This window comes from Ranitomeya variabilis, chromosome 7 (genome assembly GCF_051348905.1).
Source record: "Ranitomeya variabilis isolate aRanVar5 chromosome 7, aRanVar5.hap1, whole genome shotgun sequence".
NCBI classification, from domain to species: Eukaryota; Metazoa; Chordata; class Amphibia; order Anura; family Dendrobatidae; genus Ranitomeya; species Ranitomeya variabilis.
The window spans coordinates 9,957,055-9,970,502 of NC_135238.1; positions in this window are offsets into that span (position 1 = coordinate 9,957,055).

Genomic DNA, 13,448 nt, shown 5'->3' on the forward strand with positions numbered 1-13,448 from the left:
CTACTAGGCCAGTTATTGGAGAAATCACAGTGAGTGTATGGTATATACACCTCCGATTCCAACTCATGGAATATATATATATATATATACACAATTTTAGGGCCATTTGACCAAGGAGGAGAGTGATGGGGTGCTACGCCAGATGACCTGGCCTCCACAGTCACCAGACCTGAACCCAATCGAGATGGTTTGGGGTGAGCTGGACCGCAGAGTGAAGGCAAAAGGGCCAACAAGTGCTAAGCGTCTCTGGGAACTCCTTCAAGATTGTTGGAAGACCATTCACATTGAAGCTCATCAAGAGAATGCCAAGAGTGTGCAAAGCAGTCATGAAAGCAAAAGGTGGCTACTTTGAAGAACCTAGAATATAAGACATAATTTCAGTTGTTTCACACTTTTTTGTTAAGTATATAATTCCACATGTGATAATTCATAGTTTTGATGCCTTCAGTGTGAATGTACAATTTTCATAGTCATGAAAATACAGAAAAATCTTTAAATGAGGAGGTGTGTCCAAACTTTTGCTCTGTACTGTATATACCCCGGAACTATTCGCTGCCACCACCAATCGTTTATACAAGCCGATTGGACGCCCGTTACAGGTAGCGTATGGCTTCAGAGTGCAGTGTACAAAACAATTACATTTTATATTTCTAATCCGGAAAGGTAGGCAGTGTTTATAAAAATATACGAAGATGATACAAAATGGAATCAAAACAATACGATATATGCAATTAGATAAAATAAAAGGAAAAACAAAAGAAAATGACTAAGCCTGATGTCATGGAAATTGCTCAGAGCTTAATGGAGGGAAGCAATTCGACTGGGAAAATGGACCGCCTCACAGCGAACTATGTCTTCCAGAATGAACAATGACCCAGACCCAAATACTGTCTCTTATTAGCTCCAGGTTATGCCCACATGCCTCTCCTTGATGACGCCATGTGGGGGCTGATTGTGGAATGTGTCAGGCCTGTTATAATGTTATGAGATCCCCAACTTACAGAATATCTTCGCCTCTGGAGGTCCCAGGCAGTAGATATTGTCATCATATTTCTTAACGTGATTTACCCATTACATAGGCATCAAACATGCCCTGAATAGCATCATCTATCAGACTGTTGTTAAGTTGGAGGGTAGGAAAGGCAGTTCTCCTTCTCTGCGCATCCAAATCTCAGTCTGGTTGTCTCTTTCCAAGCAAATCCCTGCTGTAATTACCTGGCCACTGCAGGGGGCTGCTACTTTGAAAGAAATGGAGGTGTTACCTCTCTTTCCTGCTTCCCCTGCTATAATTAGTTTTTCTCAGTTCTCCATATGTTTAATGTGAGGGTGATGTGTCCCCTTCTCTGGATTTGTCTGTAAGGATTTTAATTTTTCTCTGACACAAATTACAGGAAAGAGATTGACTAAGGGCAGGAGCAAGTATGAAAAAAGCTGAAGAGAGTATAATGAAGGTCAGTGGAAAGTATAATGATTTTGCTGTGGAAGTTAAAAAAAAGGTTAGAGAAGTGTTAGGGAGGACAGGAGGGAGTATGTCGTGATCTCCCCCTAGTGGTGGCTGTATAAATCTGTATGTAGTGAGCTCCCCCTAGTGGTGGCTGTATAAATCTGTATGTAGTGAGCTCCCCCTAGTGGTGGCTGTATAAATCTGTATGTAGTGAGCTCCCCCTAGTGGTGACTGTATATATCTGTATGTAGTGAGCTCCTTCCAGTGGTGGCTGTATAAATCTGTATATAGTGAGCTCCCCCTAGTGGTGGCTGTATAAATTATAAATCTGTATGTAGTGAGCTCCCCCTAGTGGTGGCTGTATAAATCTGTATGTAGTGAGCTCCCCCTAGTGGTGGCTGTATAAATCTGTATGTAGTGAGCTCCCCCTAGTGGTGGCTGTATAAATCTGTATGTAGGGAGCTCCCTCTCGTGATGACTGTATAAACCTGCATGTAGTGAGTGTCATATTTATAGCGACCTCTCGGGGGGGCGGTAGCGGATGGCACAACAAAGACACAATGGGATGGAAAAGGGGGGCCCTATCAAATAGGGAAATGAAGGAATGGTCACCTCCTGCTCAAACCTGAGCCTGACCCTGCACTCTCCTAAGGCCCTAAGTGGGTCCTTCCCCCCGCCACCATCAGGAACCTCGTCCCTCACTGTCACATCACACTTTCCTGGCTAGTGCACTGGCTGGTAAAGAGCGCTAGCCTCCCCACTGCCGATAGTATCACACAGGGGACAGTGACAAACACTTAGCTTCCAGACACTGCTGCCAAGCTCCACACCGCAGATAGCACAGCAACTGGACTCCAAAACACCCGTGTCAGTGGCTGACACCAGAGAGCTGCTCCTGTAAGTCTGGTCTCCATAGAGAAACTATCACCAACAGTCAGCTGATGCATCAGGTGACTAAAGGATGGTGGGCGTGGTCACCACCAAACCAGCTGACCCAACAGCACTGCAGTTACACCAGATTGCCAGCAAGTGGAGGGGTTGGCTGACATCCAAAAATGGATCGTGACAGTGAGCTCCCCCTAGTGGTGGCTGTATAAGTCTATACACAGTGAGCTCCCCCTAGTGGTGGCTGTATAAGGCTGGTTTCACACTTGCATTTTGATCTGCAGCGTTTTTAAAAAAAACGTAGGTGGTGAAAAAACGCATGTAAACGCATGCAAACGCTGCGTTTTTTAGACGCATGCGTTTTTGCATGCAGAAAAAAAACGCAGCGTTTTGACGTGTTTACATGCGTTTTTTCCTGCGTTTGCGTTTTTGAAACGCATGCTGAGAAGTGTGTGACAGCTGCCAATCATCAAAATCAACTAGAAAACCCACTATTAATAGAATTAGCTAGGGTTAGGGTTAGGGTTAGGATCCCTAGGGTTAGGGGTAGCTTTTTATTAGAAGAATGTCCTGGTCACCAGGTCAGTGATAAGCCACCCCCCACCATCAAGGTGATAAAGGGATCCAAACCCTAACCCTACCCCTAACCATAACCCTAGGGATCCAAACCCTAACCCTATCCATAACCCTTGGGATCCTAACCCTAACCATAACCCTTGGGATCCTAACCCTAACCCTAGGGATCCTAACCCTAACCCTAAGGGTTAGGGTTAGGATCCCTAGGGTTAGGATCCCTAGGGTTACTAGGGATCCTAACCTTAGGGTTAGGGTTAGGGTTAGGATCCCTAGTAACCCAAGGGTTAGGGTTAGGGTTAGGATTTTCTTGTTTTTTTCATGTTTTCTTGTGTTTTTCTATAGAAACGCATGCGTTTAAAAACGCATGCAAATGCATGTGCTTAAAAACGGCAAAAAAACGCCGCTAGAAATTACTACAGGTTGCATTTCTGCAACTAAACGCACGCATCAAAAAATGCACGTGTTGCCAAAAACGCTTCAAAACGCATGCTAAAAAACGCATGCGTTTTTAATGTTAAGTATAGAAAAAAAAAGCACGCGTTTTTTAGCGCTAAAACGCAGCGGCAAAAAATGCAAGTGTGAAACCAGCCTAAGTCTATACACAGTGAGCTCCCCCTAGTGGTGGCCATATAAGTCTATACACAGTGAGCTCCCCCTAGTGGTGGCTGTATAAGTCTATACACAGTGAGCTCCCCCTAGTGGTGGCTGTATAACTATACACAGTGAGCTCCCCCTAGTGGTGGCTGTATAAGTCTATACACAGTGAGCTCCCCCTAGTGGTGGCCATATGAGTCTATACACAGTGAGCTCCCCCTAGTGGTGGCCATATAAGTCTATACACAGTGACCTCCCTCTAGTGGTGGCTGTATAACTATACACAGTGACCTCCCTCTAGTGGTGGCTGTATAAGTCTATACACAGTGAGCTCCCCCTAGTGGTTGCTGTATAACTATACACAGTGAGCTCCCCCTAGTGGTGGCTGTATAAGTCTATACACAGTGAGCTCCCCCTAGTGGTGGCCATATAAGTCTACACACAGTGAGCTCCCCCTAGTGGGGGCTTCAGGTAGCATCTAAGATATTGGTCATGACAAGCAAAGTTTTGTGCGAGGCCCCTTCCATCATGGGCCCTACAGGAGCCCCAGCCTGGCCTCTATGGTAAGCAGACCTTAGAGAGTCTAGAGAAAAAAAAGATAATGGAGTGATTGTTGGAGCTGACCAGACAGAAGTGCAGGAACAGGCGCGATGTGTCAGTGTCTTGTCAGGTGTGCACACCTTGCCTGCGGCTCCTCTACAACGTCTTCTCTGCCAACATGATGGGTGTGTCTGGATTTTAAAGAATTTGCAGTAGGGCCACAATATTCCCCTAGTATTATGCTTTTTCTTATATAGCGCTATCTTAGCACTTTACACACATTATCATCGCTGTCCCCGATGGGGCTCACAATCTAAATTCCCTATCAGTATGTCTGGAATGTGGGAGGAAATCGGAGAACCCGGAGGAAACCCACGCAAACACGGAGAGAACATACAAACTCTTTGCAGATGTTGTCCTTGGTGGGATTTGAACCCAGGACCCCAGTGCTGCAAGGCTGCTGTGCTAACCACTGCGCCACCGTCCAGTGCTAACCACTGAGACTCCGTCCAGGGCTAACCACTGAGACTCCGTCCAGGGCTAACCACTGAGCCACGGTACAGTGCTAACCACTGAGACACGGTACAGTGCTAACCACTGAGCCACCCCACAGTGCTAACCACTGAGCCACCCCACAGTGCTAACCACTGAAGGTACCGTTACACTAAATGATTTAGCAACGATCACGACCAGCGATACGACCTGGCCGTGATCGTTGGTAAGTCGTTGTGTGGTCGCTGGGGAGCTGTCACACAGACAGCTCTCCAGCGACCAATGATGCCGAGGTCCCGGGTAACCAGGGTAAACATCGGGTTACTAAGTGCAGGGCCGCGCTTAGTAACCCGATGTTTACCCTGGTTACCATTGTAAATGTAAAAAAAAAAAAACTACATACTCACATTCCGGTGTCTGTCATGTCCCTCGCCGTCTGCTTCCCGCACTGACTGTGTCAGTGCCGGCCGTAAAGCAGAGCACAGTGGTGACGTCACCGCTGTGCTCTGCTCTTACTTTACGGCCGGCAGTCAGTCAGTGCGGGAAGCAGACGGCGGGGGAAATGACAGACGCCGGAATGTGAGTATGTAGTGGGTTTTTTTTACATTTACAATGGTAACCAGGGTAAACATCGGGTTACTAAGCGCGGCCCTGCGCTTAGTAACCCAATGTTTACCCTGGTTACCAGTGAAGACATCGCTGGATCGGTGTCACACACACCGATCCAGCGATGTCAGCGGGTGAGCCAGTGACAAAATAAAGTTCTGGACTTCTAGCTCCGACCAGCGATATCACAGCGGGATCCAGATCGCTGCTGCGTGTCAAACACAACGATATCGCTATCCAGGACGCTGCAACGTCACAGATCATTGTCGTTATCGTTGTAAAGTTGCTGAGTGTGACGGTACCTTGAGACACCACACAGTGCTAACCACTGAGCCACCGTGCTGCCCATGCTATCACTCTTGGCGTCACTCACTCCCACCGGTCCAGTTCTGGACCCCGGATATCAGAGCTACACCTGGGGGTCTCCTGTGCGAGCAGCTTATATGGCCGGGACGTCCAGCAGTCACAGGTTCTAAGGTCCAAAATAGCGATGTAGTCACCGAGCGCGGAGTCACCCCTGCACCCAGTCATGGGAGGTGCTGGCAGAGGCTCAGCCTGTCCTCTCCTCACTCCCGGCAGGGACAAAGCATGGATTCAGTGTGCAGAGACCCCGGGACCCCACCACCAACATCCAGGAATCACTGTCAACGCGAGCGAAGCCCCAAATGGAAGACTGGACCTGGAACAGCTGCAGCATCAATTACCAGCGTCACAGACCACCTGTATCCAGGGCCAGACCACCCATAAACAGGGCCAGAATGTCACATATAGAGTGCCAGAATGTCACATATAGAGTGCCAGAGGACCCCCATAATAAGGGTCTGGGTCTCCAAGAACTTTGTGCTCCAATAAACAAAGCCAAAGTTCTACCATATACAGTGTCAGAGTGCAGCCACCATGATCAGTGTCGGAGTGCAGCCACCATGATCAGTGTCGGAGCGCAGTCACCATGATCAGTGTCGGAGTGCAGTCACCATGATCAGTGTCAGAGTGCAGCCACGATTAGTGTCGGAGTGCAGTCACCATGATCAGTGTCGGAGGGCAGCCATGATCAGAGTCGGAGTGCAGTCATCATGATCTGTGTCAGAGTGCAGCCATGATCAGAGTCGGAGTGCAGTCATCATGATCAGTGTCAGAGTGCAGCCACAATTAGTGTCGGAGTGCAGCCACGATCAGCATCAGCGCGCAGCCATGATCAGAGTCGCAGTTCAGTAACCATGATCAGTGTCAGAGTGCAGCCATAATCAGAGTCGGAGTGCAGTCATGATTAGAGTCGGAGTGCAGTCACCATGATCAGAGTCAGATTGCAGTCATCATGATCAGTGTCGGAGTGCAGCCATGATCAGAGTCGGAGTGCAGTCACCACGATCAGTGTCGGAGTGCAGTCACCATGATCAGTGTCGGAGTGCAGCCATGATCAGAGTCGGAGTGCAGTCACCATGATCAGTATCGGAGTCCAGCCATGATCAGAGTCGGAGTGCAGTCTCCATGATCAGTGTCGGAGTGGAGTCACCATGATCAGTGTCGGAGTGCAGTCACCACGATCAGTGTCGGAGTGCAGTCACCATGATCAGTATCGGAGTGCATACATGATCAGAGTTGGAGTGCAGCCATGATCAGAGTCGGAGTGCAGTCACCATGATCAGAGTCGGATTGCAGTCATCATGATCAGTGTCGGAGTGCAGCCATGATCAGAGTCGGAGTGCAGTCTCCATGATCAGTGTCGGAGTGCAGCCATGATCAGAGTCGGAGTGCAGTCACCACGATCAGTGTCGGAGTGCAGTCACCACGATCAGTGTCGAAGTGCAGCCATGATCAGAGTCGGAGTGCAGTCACCATGATCAGTGTCGGAGTGCAGCCATGATCAGAGTCGGAGTGCAGTCACCATGATCAGTGTCGGAGTGCAGCCATGATCAGAGTCGGAGTGCAGTCTCCATGATCAGTATCGGAGTGCATACATGATCAGTGTCGGAGTGCAGTCACCATGATCAGTGTCGGAGTGCATACATGATCAGAGTTGGAGTGCAGCCATGATCAGAGTCGGAGTGCAGTCATGATCAGAGTCGGAGTGCAGTCACCATGATCAGAGTCGGATTGCAGTCATCATGATCAGTGTCGGAGTGCAGCCATGATCAGAGTCGGAGTGCAGTCTCCATGATCAGTGTCGGAGTGCAGCCATGATCAGAGTCGGAGTGCAGTCACCACGATCAGTGTCGGAGTGCAGTCACCACGATCAGTGTCGGAGTGCAGCCATGATCAGAGTCGGAGTGCAGTCACCATGATCAGTGTCGGAGTGCAGCCATGATCAGAGTCGGAGTGCAGTCACCATGATCAGTGTCGGAGTGCAGCCATGATCAGAGTCGGAGTGCAGTCACCATGATCAGTGTCGGAGTGCAGCCATGATCAGAGTCGGAGTGCAGTCACCACGATCAGTGTCGGAGTGCAGTCACCATGATCAGTGTCGGAGTGCAGCCATGATCAGAGTCGGAGTGCAGTCACCATGATCAGTATCGGAGTCCAGCCATGATCAGAGTCGGAGTGCAGTCTCCATGATCAGTGTCGGAGTGGAGTCACCATGATCAGTGTCGGAGTGCAGTCACCACGATCAGTGTCGGAGTGCAGTCACCATGATCAGTATCGGAGTGCATACATGATCAGAGTTGGAGTGCAGCCATGATCAGAGTCGGAGTGCAGTCATGATCAGAGTCGGAGTGCAGTCACCATGATCAGAGTCGGATTGCAGTCATCATGATCAGTGTTGGAGTGCAGCCATGATCAGAGTCGGAGTGCAGTCTCCATGATCAGTGTTGGAGTGCAGCCATGATCAGAGTCGGAGTGCAGTCACCACGATCAGTGTCGGAGTGCAGTCACCACGATCAGTGTCGAAGTGCAGCCATGATCAGAGTCGGAGTGCAGTCACCATGATCAGTGTCGGAGTGCAGCCATGATCAGAGTCGGAGTGCAGTCATGATCAGAGTCGGAGTGCAGTCACCATGATCAGAGTCGGATTGCAGTCATCATGATCAGTGTCGGAGTGCAGCCATGATCAGAGTCGGAGTGCAGTCTCCATGATCAGTGTCGGAGTGCAGCCATGATCAGAGTCGGAGTGCAGTCACCACGATCAGTGTCGGAGTGCAGTCACCACGATCAGTGTCGAAGTGCAGCCATGATCAGAGTCGGAGTGCAGTCACCATGATCAGTGTCGGAGTGCAGCCATGATCAGAGTCGGAGTGCAGTCATGATCAGAGTCGGAGTGCAGTCACCATGATCAGAGTCGGATTGCAGTCATCATGATCAGTGTCGGAGTGCAGCCATGATCAGAGTCGGAGTGCAGTCTCCATGATCAGTGTCGGAGTGCAGCCATGATCAGAGTCGGAGTGCAGTCACCACGATCAGTGTCGGAGTGCAGTCACCACGATCAGTGTCGGAGTGCAGCCATGATCAGAGTCGGAGTGCAGTCACCATGATCAGTGTCGGAGTGCAGCCATGATCAGAGTCGGAGTGCAGTCACCATGATCAGTGTCAGAGTGCAGCCATGATCAGAGTCGGAGTGCAGTCTCCATGATCAGTATCGGAGTGCATACATGATCAGTGTCGGAGTGCAGTCACCATGATCAGTGTCGGAGTGCAGCCATGATCAGTGTCGGAGTGCAGTCACCATGATTAGTATCGGAGTGCATACATGATCAGAGTTGGAGTGCAGCCATGATCAGAGTCGGAGTGCAGTCATGATCAGAGTCGGAGTGCAGTCACCATGATCAGTGTCGGAGTGCAGCCACGATCAGCATCAGCGCGCAGCCATGATCAGAGTCGCAGTTCAGTAACCATGATCAGTGTCAGAGTACAGCCATAATCAGAGTCGGAGTGCAGTCTCCATGATCAGTATCGGAGTGCATACATGATCAGTGTCGGAGTGCAGCCATGATCAGAGTCGGAGTGCAGTCATGATCAGAGTCGGAGTGCAGTCATGATCAGAGTCGGAGTGCAGTCACCATGATCAGAGTCGGATTGCAGTCATCATGATCAGTGTTGGAGTGCAGCCATGATCAGAGTCGGAGTGCAGTCTCCATGATCAGTGTCGGAGTGCAGCCATGATCAGAGTCGGAGTGCAGTCACCACGATCAGTGTCGGAGTGCAGTCACCACGATCAGTGTCGGAGTGCAGCCATGATCAGAGTCGGAGTGCAGTCACCATGATCAGTGTCGGAGTGCAGCCATGATCAGAGTCGGAGTGCAGTCACCATGATCAGTGTCAGAGTGCAGCCATGATCAGAGTTGGAGTGCAGTCTCCATGATCAGTATCGGAGTGCATACATGATCAGTGTCGGAGTGCAGTCACCATGATCAGTGTCGGAGTGCAGCCATGATCAGTGTCGGAGTGCAGTCACCATGATCAGTATCGGAGTGCATACATGATCAGAGTTGGAGTGCAGCCATGATCAGAGTCGGAGTGCAGTCATGATCAGAGTCGGAGTGCAGTCACCATGATCAGTGTCGGAGTGCAGCCACGATCAGCATCAGCGCGCAGCCATGATCAGAGTCGCAGTTCAGTAACCATGATCAGTGTCAGAGTACAGCCATAATCAGAGTCGGAGTGCAGTCATGACCAGAGTCGGAGTGCAGTCACCATGATCAGAGTCGGACTGCAGTCATCATGATCAGTGTCGGAGTGCAGCCATGATCAGAGTCGGAGTGCAGCCATGATCAGAGTTGGAGTGCAGTCATCATGATCAGTGTCGGAGTGCAGCCATGATCAGAGTCGGAGTGCAGCCATGTTCAGAGTCGGAGTGCAGCCATGATCAGAGTCGGAGTGGAGTCACCATGATCAGTGTCGGAGTGCAGTTACCATGATCAGTGTCGGAGTGCAGCCATGATCAGAGTCGGAGTGCAGTCACCATGATCATAATTGGAGTCCAGCCATGATCAGAGTCAGAGTGCAGCCATGATCAGTATCGGAGTGCAGCCATGATCAGAGTCGGAGTGTAGTCACCATGATCAGTGTCGGAGTGCAGTCACGATGATCATAATTGGAGTCCAGCCATGATCAGAGTCAGAGTGCAGCCATGATCAGAGTCGGAGTGCAGTCTCCATGATCAGTGTCGGAGCGAAGGGACCATGATCAGTTTAGAGACCAAAAAATAAAATGTGTCGCTTTCTATGGAAATCCAACAATAAGATTGAAATTACTTTGCTAGTGATATCATGGCGGACATTCCTGATGTCAGTAGGCAGTTTCGGTAAAAGAAGAACTAAACTTTAATCTCAGTCCTTGTCGGACGATATTCTCCTTGTGTTTGAGGCACAAATTTTTTGACAGCATGTGAAATTATATTGATACAGCCACCACTAGGAGGAGCTCACTGCATACAGATTTATACAGCCACCACTAGAGGGAGCTCACTACATACAGATTTATACAGCCACCACTAGGGGGAGCTCACTACATACAGACTTATACAGCCACCACTAGGCGGAGCTCACTACCTACAGATTTATACAACCACCACTAGGAGGAGCTCACTACATGCAGATTTATACAGCCACCACTAGAGGAAGCTCACTATACACAGATTTATACAGCCACCACTAGGAGGAGCTCACTACATACAGATTTATACAGCCACCACTAGGGGGAGCTCACTACATGCAGATTTATACAGTCACCACTAGAGGGAGCTCCCTACCTACAGATTTATACAGTCACCACTAGGGGGAGCTCACTACATACAGATTTATACAGCCACCACTAGGGGGAGCTCACTACATGCAGATTTATACAGTCACCACCTGAGGGAGCTCACTACATACAGATTATACAGCCACCACTAGAGGGAGCTTACTACCTACAGATTTATACAGTCACCACCTGAGGGAGCTCATTACATACAGGTTTATTGTATATAAAATGCCAGAGTATCCTATGAAATGTGTCAAGGTACTCCTGCAGACAGTCTTAAATAGCTCAATTAAGGCTGCTTTCACACTATCGTCGGTATGGGTCTGTCGCGCTGCGTCGGCCCGACGTACCGACACATACTGTGAAGAAAATGCCCGACGCTTCCGCTGCTTCATTGTAAGGTCTGGGGAGGAGGGGGCGAAGTTCCGGCCGCGCATGCACGGTCGAAAATGGCGGTCTCGACGCACAAAAAAAAGTTCCATGTAACTTTTTTTGTGGCGGCGCTCCACCAAAACACGACGCAACTGTCGCACGACGGTTGTGACGTGTGGCACTGTGTCGCAATGCGTCGATAATGTTAGTCTATGGGGAAAAAACGCATCGTGCAGACAACTTTGCAGGATGCATTTTTCTCCACAACGACCAGTGCACGACGCTAGTGTGAAAGTAGCTTACGGCTCATAAAAGCCGCACCAGGGTCCACCTAGACATTGTCAGATTGTCCACATGAACGCACCAGTGGCAGAATGGGCAGGGTCTCCTGTGATTAGTGCTAGAGTACCCCTATTAACAACAGCAGTGCGCCCCCTTAACAAATCCAGCGTGCCACCATAAATAGTACGAGTGCCCCTGTAGTCAGGCAGACCCCTAAGAACAGCCCCCAGTGATCATATCACCCCCACATTCCCGGCTGCCCCATACACTCTGGTTTAGGCCCCAAGTAACATGATCAGGAGCGCTGTCCCTATGAACAGTCCCACAGCGGCCATATTACACACTTCTGTCACTTTTCGATCAGTGACTGCTTTCTGTCAGCAGTGACCGGTGAGACCCCCACATCTCAGACCCTTTACTGCTCCCACTATTGTCAGTCACAAGGTTTCTTATAGTTTGCAGATTTTTGGGATTCCCGAACTAAAATCTGATGTTTATTATGGTGACGAGATCTGGGGGGGAAGACCCCACATAGTAACGGGGGTCACGTGATGGCGTCTGTGTCCTGGTTACCGGTAGTCACAACTGTGGGGCGGCCATGACGTTTCCTATTGCTTCCATGTATTCTAGCGACATCTGGTGGAGAAGCAATGTCAGTGCATCACCCTGCAGCCTGAGAGATGAATGGAAACGGTGTGCTGAGAGCTCCCCCTAGTGAACAACCAAGGTCACTTCACCATTTGTAGTGACGGCAGCTCCCCCTACTGGACAACCAAGGTCACTTCATCATTTGTAGTGATGGCAGCTCCCCCTAGTGGAAAACCAGGGTCACTTCATGATTCATAGTGATGGCAGCTCCCCCTAGTGGAGAATTTGAGCTATGCACCAGAAAAATCAAAGGCAGACTTGTTCTTGGACATTCTGATATATTTGTACATGAGATTATAGCAGTCCTTTCCTCTGACAAATTCCTACCTGCTGAACACTTCAATCTTTGCTTTTTTTTTTTCTTAACTCTGTGCATTATTTGCACCCATCTTCAAACAAAAGACGCATCTGCATTTTTTTTTTAATATGCAATCACAGTTAATAATAAAAAAAAATCTCCTGTTTCTTCCTTGGCACAAGCAGTTGCTTTGTAGCTTCCCCATGCTTTACACTGCAGCTCTGCTTGCTCAGACTGGCTGATGTGTATGTGCATCAACTAAGCAGAAAATCTTTAAATAGAGAGCGGCTTGGAAGCACAGATAGCATGGAATAAGTGTAACATTATAAGTAACTAGTGAAAAAGAATAATTAACTAATTACTATCCATAGACTGAAGTGAGGAGCTTCAGGGATCTCGCTAATACTATTACATGGAAGAAAAGTCTACTTTCAGCTTACAGACACTAGGTGGCAGCACAACGTGTTGGCCTAGTGAATAGTTCAGTGTCCTAATGTTGCCTCCTAGTGGTCAGAGTAATTCATTACAATCAGCACAGTTCGGCCTTTTTATTTCATCATTAGATTTTTATACCAAAACATCATCAAATATAGAAAAAAATAAGGTGGAAAAAAAACATGGCAAATGTTAGTGTAACTGTGTTCACATATGAAACCTCAGTTGAACACTTTTTGGAAGAGCGAAAAGCTTGAAACTACCACATGTAATGTCCAGAAACTGTATATTATACTGATGAGTCACATCCAGAGCTGCAGTCACTATCCTGCTATTACAACATACTCCAGTCACATCAAGAGCTGCGCTCACTAATATCTTGGACGTTGCTTTAGAATGGATTTCTTTGCAGATAAACATTGCAGTGTGAGTGAGAAAGGTTTGGATCAGTCAGACACAGTGTACAAATACTAAAGGCGAAAGAAATGTTCAGACTAATACTGTATATATTGTGAAACTATTTAGACATTTATATGTATACAGCAGTATTCAGCATGCTCCCCCGAGCGGTGGCTCTATAAATCTGAGTGTAGAGCGCTC